Raw genomic sequence first — 6,766 nt, 5'->3', positions numbered from 1 at the left:
TGAAATTTTATTGCAAAATCAACAAATCAATCAAATTATTTTACAGCAGAACTGGACTTGTACATATGAAAAAGGTCACCTGTACCAATATATCATCTGATACAACCAAATCAAAACTTGTATTCCTTAAGACTGATGCATTCTATTAAATAATAAAATTATTAAATAATAAGATATGAAATAACATTTCTTTTGTTTCTAACTTGCCTATTGTTTCATGGGTCATGTTTACTGTCATTCTCTACTATGATAAATTAAAAACAGGATGATGGAAGAATCATCAGAGAAAAATGTTTTTAGATTTCCTTAAACATCACAGAATTTTAAAATATAACGATTTTGACTGTAGGATAGTACTTTTTTATTGATTAGTAATTTGTTTGGTGCTCATTTCAAAAAATTTTCTATTAATTAAAGATCCTGACCTTGACCAGATACTGGAACAAAATGGCATCCTTAAATAACATCAGAGTCATTAGCCCAAATATCACTAAGTACTATAAATTGTGATTTTTCAATATAACTTGCATGGTTGGTATTTGAGTAGTTAGTATCCTACAAGGATTAAAATACAATCACATTATATTTTTTTTTCTTCCTGGAAATATTTTACAAATTTTTCAAGGCAATTTTAGGATTTACTCAAATGTGGGGAGTTCCTCAGCATTTGTTTTTCTAAATATAAAACTTCTTGTATAAAAATATAAAAGTGAGTTATTTTTCATCATTTCTATTCCACCCTTATATCTGATCAAATTCACAGTTATTTTTCATGATTTCTCTGGTGGCCTAGTGGTTAGAGCATCCACCTCAGATGCGGGAGGTCGTGGGTTCGATCCCCGGCAGAGTCATACCAAAGACTTACAAAAATGGTACTAACAGCTGCCTTGCTTGGTGCTCAGCATTAAGAGGTTAGTGTTAGGACTGGTTGGCCTGGTGTCACAATAATGTGACTGGGTGGGACATTATGCTACATGTCTGTGGCATGATGTCTCAGTGCTAGACATCACTATAAACAGCCACATGGTAGACATCATAGTGATATGACTACAAAATTTTTAAAGCTACGTTAAAAATCCAAATCACATCACATCACATCATCCTTTCTATTCCACCTTTATATCTGATCAAAATCAGCTATTTTTCATCATTTCTATTCCACCTTTATATCTGATCAAATTCAGTCATTTTTCATCATTTCTATTCCACCTTTATATCTGATCAAATTCAGTCATTTTTCATCATTTCTATTTGACCCTTATATCTGATCAAATTCACAGTTATTTTTCATCATTTTATTCCACCTTTATGTCTGATCAAATTCACAGTTAGTTTTCATCATTTCTATTCCACCTTTATATCTGATCAAATTCACAGTTAGTTTTCATCATTTCTGTTCCACCTTTATATCTGATCAAATTCACAGTTAGTTTTCATCATTTCTATTCCACCTTTATATCTGATCAAATTCACAGTTAGTTTTCATCATTTCTATTCCACCTTTATATCTGATAGAATTCACAGTTATTTTCAGAACTAAAACAAGGTGTTAAATATGTGCTAAAATCATACAAAGCATCATGAACATGACTATGTAAAATCTCCATGGCAATGGTGAGTCTGTAAGAACCATTATTATAGCCAAGGAAAACTAAACAGAAGTTCATGTTTGACAAGAGTGTTTGTAAAACACATATCACCCAACTGTCACACCTTATCACTCCCACCCTCACAAATCTGTGAACCTAGGGTCTAGTCAATGGAGGTTAAATTAGAGCTCTAGGGCCAATATAAGTTGTGTATTTGAATTTGTCTCTTAATAGCAGCAATAGTTTACCCATTACTATTGTGCAACATACTAATTTTGTATCTAAAAATCTCATTCATTCAATGTGAATACATTCTTCCACATAGTGGAGAAATGCCAGTAAGACAGGGTCCATTCAGGCAAATTACATGTACATTCATAGAACCAGTCATTTGCAATATGACCAGAGAAAAACTGCTTGTTGCAAGTTTTAACCACATTCAGTCCTTCATTCAATGCAGTTTCATAAAGTGTTACATCTTTCTGTCATGTCTTTTTTTTTATGCTGGTAAACCATGCCCATAAAGTGTTACATCTTTCTGTCATGTCTTTTTTTTTATGCTGGTAAACCCTGCCCATTTTCAATATTTAGTTTGTGAAAGGTATTCTCAGGATACCACATTGTATCTCTCACTCTAGGGGTTTGCATACACCAGTCTTATTTTCAAAAATACAATTGGTTCATGGGTAGGCCCAACAGCAATTAATAGGAACTCAAAATTCCCTTAATTAAGTAATTGATTACACATCTATTCAGTGTTTTTTCTAATAAACCAGTTTATTTTAATATGATGTGTGAGATGTCACTTTGTTACTCTGTGTATGTTGTCATTGCTCCTAGAGAACAAAGACGATTAACAACATCTTCAATATTAAAAAAAGAGGCGAGTGAGAAGACAGGGAATTATTCAAGAGTAAATCATTGTTTACCTTTGTGAAAATACACTGGGGTGTATATATCATGCAGTACACATAAACAGGTGAGTTTTCACACATGAAAATAATGCATTGTCATTATTATTATTGTTCTCTTTCAGATAACATTTATTTTATAGAACAATGTCCGTAAAATCTGTGGAAAAGTGTAGCCAGAAGAAGGGTCCTTGGGACTCTCACCCAGACTGCCTCACATGTTCAAAGTGCATATGTTGTACCTTTTGCACAAAATAGACTCATCCTGCCAATTTCAGACTTAGATATAGAGGGTGAAAGAAACATCAATCCCCCTCATCATCTGAATTTTCAGATTTTTCTTTCACAGAGCCTCAAGAAGGAACACACTGTAAGAAGACTATGGTTCTTCAGCTCAGAGAACACTCCTGAGTTTCAGGTGCCTACAGGACCAGTCTTTTCATAGTCAGATATGACCCTTCCTGTGGAAGTGAATGAATGATCAAGTAATAGATCACCTTTCCATGGAAAGGAGAAGTTGAATATCCCTTACATTCACAATAGCAGCCTTCCACATGGAAGGAAATGCGCTATTCAAATTGCTGCCTTCTGCAAGGAAGGACGTGCACCACTAATCTTCAGGTAGCACGTAGCACTCTTCCAAGAGGGAGGAGCTGCACCATACCCAACACTCTGTGGTAGCATGGTGCACCCTCCTGAATGTATGGAATAGCATGCAAATTGATAAGCAACGAATATGAACCAGGTTTTGACATACCTATGTTGTCTGACTAATACGTCACTAGCTGGTGAGCGTTCACTGACTGATGATGAATCAGTGATTGGACTGGTGAATGGTCCCCAAGTACCTGTAACCAGTGACTGGTCACTAATCTATTTGTCAAAGTGACTTTCCAATGTATAGTGACAGTCAGTGGTCACTTCATTCTGATGACCAGTCACCAGCCGTCTGTCATCTCGTACCAGTTGCCAACTTTACACATGTCATCAGTCTGACTGGGACTGGACAAATATTCCCCATCTCCACACTCTACCATCTTACCTGTACAGGATTTGGAGTCTGTCCAGCAGGTCCAGATAATATTCCCCATCTCCACACTCTACCATCTTACCTGTACAGGATTTGGAGCCTATCCAGCAGGTACACATAATATTCCCCATCTTCACACTCTACCATCTTACCTGTACAGGATTTGGAGTCTGTCCAGCAGGTCCAACAGAGGAAGGGAATCAGATCAGTATCCCCACCTTTTCTATTATACCAGTGAATACATATGGGATGTGGGGCCCTCTACATTAATTAGTCCCTTATTCCTGGGCTGCTGGACCTTCAACCCAGAGTCAAGGTATAGTCATTGCTCATATCCTGCATCACCTCATCAACAGGTGGCACCCATCATGCAGGAAAGACAAGCAGTCTCATCTTCATCCTTGAATTTCTTGTACACATTGAGAAACAACTGACCATGATGAAATGGTGCAGGGTACTTCAGTGTCACTTTCCCCCAAAGGCAGGGGCGGATTAAGGCTTACTGGTGCCCTAAGCACTGACAAATCTTGGTGCCCCCCTCCTTTCCACGTACACCTGGGAAGATAACCCTAGGGTGTACCATGATCAAGAAACAGAACATTATGATCAATTGGCACTAGTTTTATCAATTATTTTTACAAATCTTCATTCGCTTTTTTTTCTTTTCACCCTTTTCTCACCTTTGTGGTGCCCCCTTTGGCCCTGGTGCCCTAAGCAAGTGCTTAGTCTGCTTAATGGTTAATACGCCCCTGCCCAAAGGACATAATGATGCACAACCACTGTCCTGTTTTTTAAAAGCTTGTTATTTTATCTGCTGAGTATAATACCTTTACCATGATCCAAAAATGTTATCATTTAAAAAAACATCAACTTTTCTTTGAATTTCACCTGTAATATTTTCATGAGCAAACTGTTGCATATATAGCTGATTCATTTTCTTGATTAAGACTAAAGTCTGATTACACCTGTCCAAATTTGTGTCTTTTGATCCTGACAGGTGATTAGAAATAAGAAAATAATAAAGTATTTTAATCACTTACAGTTTTGACAATGTCTGATTAACAACATTCATTTTGTTTGTACGGGCTGATCAGCATAATATGTTGCATAAATAATGTCAATTAGTAATCCTCCCCCCCCCCCACAAATAATACACATTTTAAGAACATATTTAGTTAGTTTTTAGCTTTAATCGGATAATATTATACAAATATTTCCATATTTGAGGAATTAAATGTTTTGGCATACAAAAGATGTACTGCAGCAACTTGAAAACATAAACGGCTATATCCTGGACCACTGTATATTATCAAAAGGCAATGGCCACAGCAAAGGGCTATATCCTGGGGCAATGTATATTATCAAAAGGAAATGACCACAGCAAAGGGCTATATCCTAGGCCAATGTATATTATCAAAAGGAAATGACCACAGTAAAGGGCTATATTATATATCACTATATATTATCAAAAGGCAATAACCACAGTAAATAGCTATATCCTGGACCACTGTATATTATCAAAAGGAAATGACCACAGTAAAGGGCTATATCATGGACCACTGTATATTATCAAAAGGAAATGACCACAGTAAAGGGCTATATCATGGACCACTGTATATTATCAAAAGGAAATGACCACAGTAAAGGGCTATATCCTGGACCACTGTATATTATCAAAAGACAATAACCACAGTAATGGGCTATATCCTGGACTACTGTATATTATCAAAAGGAAATGACCACAGTAAAGGGATATATCCTGGGCCAATGTATATTATCAAAAGGAAATGACCACAGTAAAGGGCTATATCCTGGATCAATGTATATTATCAAAAGACAATAACCACAGTAAATGGCTATATCATATATCACTATATACGTATATTATCAAAAGGAAATGACCACAGTAAAGGGCTATATCCTGGACTACTGTATATTATCAAAAGGAAATGACCACAGTAAAGGGATATATTATCCTGGGACAATGTATATTATCAAAAGGAAATGACCACAGTGAAGGGCTATATCCTGGATCAATGTATATTATCAAAAGACAATAACCACAGTAAAGGGCTATATCCTGGACCGCTGTATATAGTTTTTAGGTCACTGTCACTTACCCATGTTACATGATGCATGTTTATGTGTCCAGTTTATTGTATCATGCAGCTGCATATCACTTTATGGCCATGTTATTTTGTCTATAGACTGGGATGCAATTTATTGACATGTTCAAAGAAAGAAAAACTGTTGCAACAAAATATTCTGAACTTTTCAAATGTGCTGTTAATATTTTCCAGTAATTTCACATTTCAACAGAATTGCTGCCCAGTGCCCCTAACTCCAAAACATATGCAGAGGGGTGGCAGGGAAATTTTATTATTTTCTGATTTAGTTCTGTCCAGTGCTTATATGAGTAAGTGATTGTAGATCAGTTAGTAGCCTTTCAGACTTGTAATCCAAGGGTCGTTTAATATTGGCCCAATCTAGCTCAGGTCAGTTGCCATAGTATGTCCTTGCGAAAGGCCCATAACTTCCATTTTCTTGCCATGACATTTTCAGCAGTATGCTAAATGCCTTTAAAAACCAACCAATTAATGCTTATACTTTTACAAGTGTGTCATGATCTAAAGTCAGCTAAGCAGCTGAATAATTTAAAACACATGGTTAATGAAGTGGAAGACACATGTCAGAGTCTAGTGTGACACATGCATGAAATATTCTTGAAATTTGTTGACAAGCTCTGTGTTATCAATGATTTATAAAATATTGTAAATGATATCATTTTTCCTTGCTTTGTTTTTGATGAGTTATGATGCCACTTTTAACACATTATTGGCTGCATCATATGCCACATTATTGGCTGCATCATATGCCACATTATTGGCCGCATCATATGCTGAGGAAATGGGAGCTACCGGTATGTGCCTTTCCCCAAAACACACCAAGACAGCCAATCCAGGCTGGGCTGAACAGGTGTCAAACCTATGAAACTTGGATTGTGAGATAACAATTTGTGTGTCATTACACATGTATTTTGAAAAATACAGTAATGATAAAAGCCCCAGTTTGATAATTTAATTGTTTGTAATAACCCATACAATATTATTTAGGATATTGTTTATAATAAGTTTGCCAATTTAGTTTTATTGAAAAATAAGTAAAAATAGTGTGCTTTCACAATGTTTTTGATTTATAGTTGTGCATTAATATAGTTAAATTTGCCTTAGCATACA

This window comes from Sinohyriopsis cumingii, chromosome 2 (genome assembly GCF_028554795.1).
Source record: "Sinohyriopsis cumingii isolate HCF-2022 chromosome 2, ASM2855479v2, whole genome shotgun sequence".
Classification (NCBI taxonomy): domain Eukaryota; kingdom Metazoa; phylum Mollusca; class Bivalvia; order Unionida; family Unionidae; genus Sinohyriopsis; species Sinohyriopsis cumingii.
Note: the sequence above shows the minus strand (reverse complement) of the source record.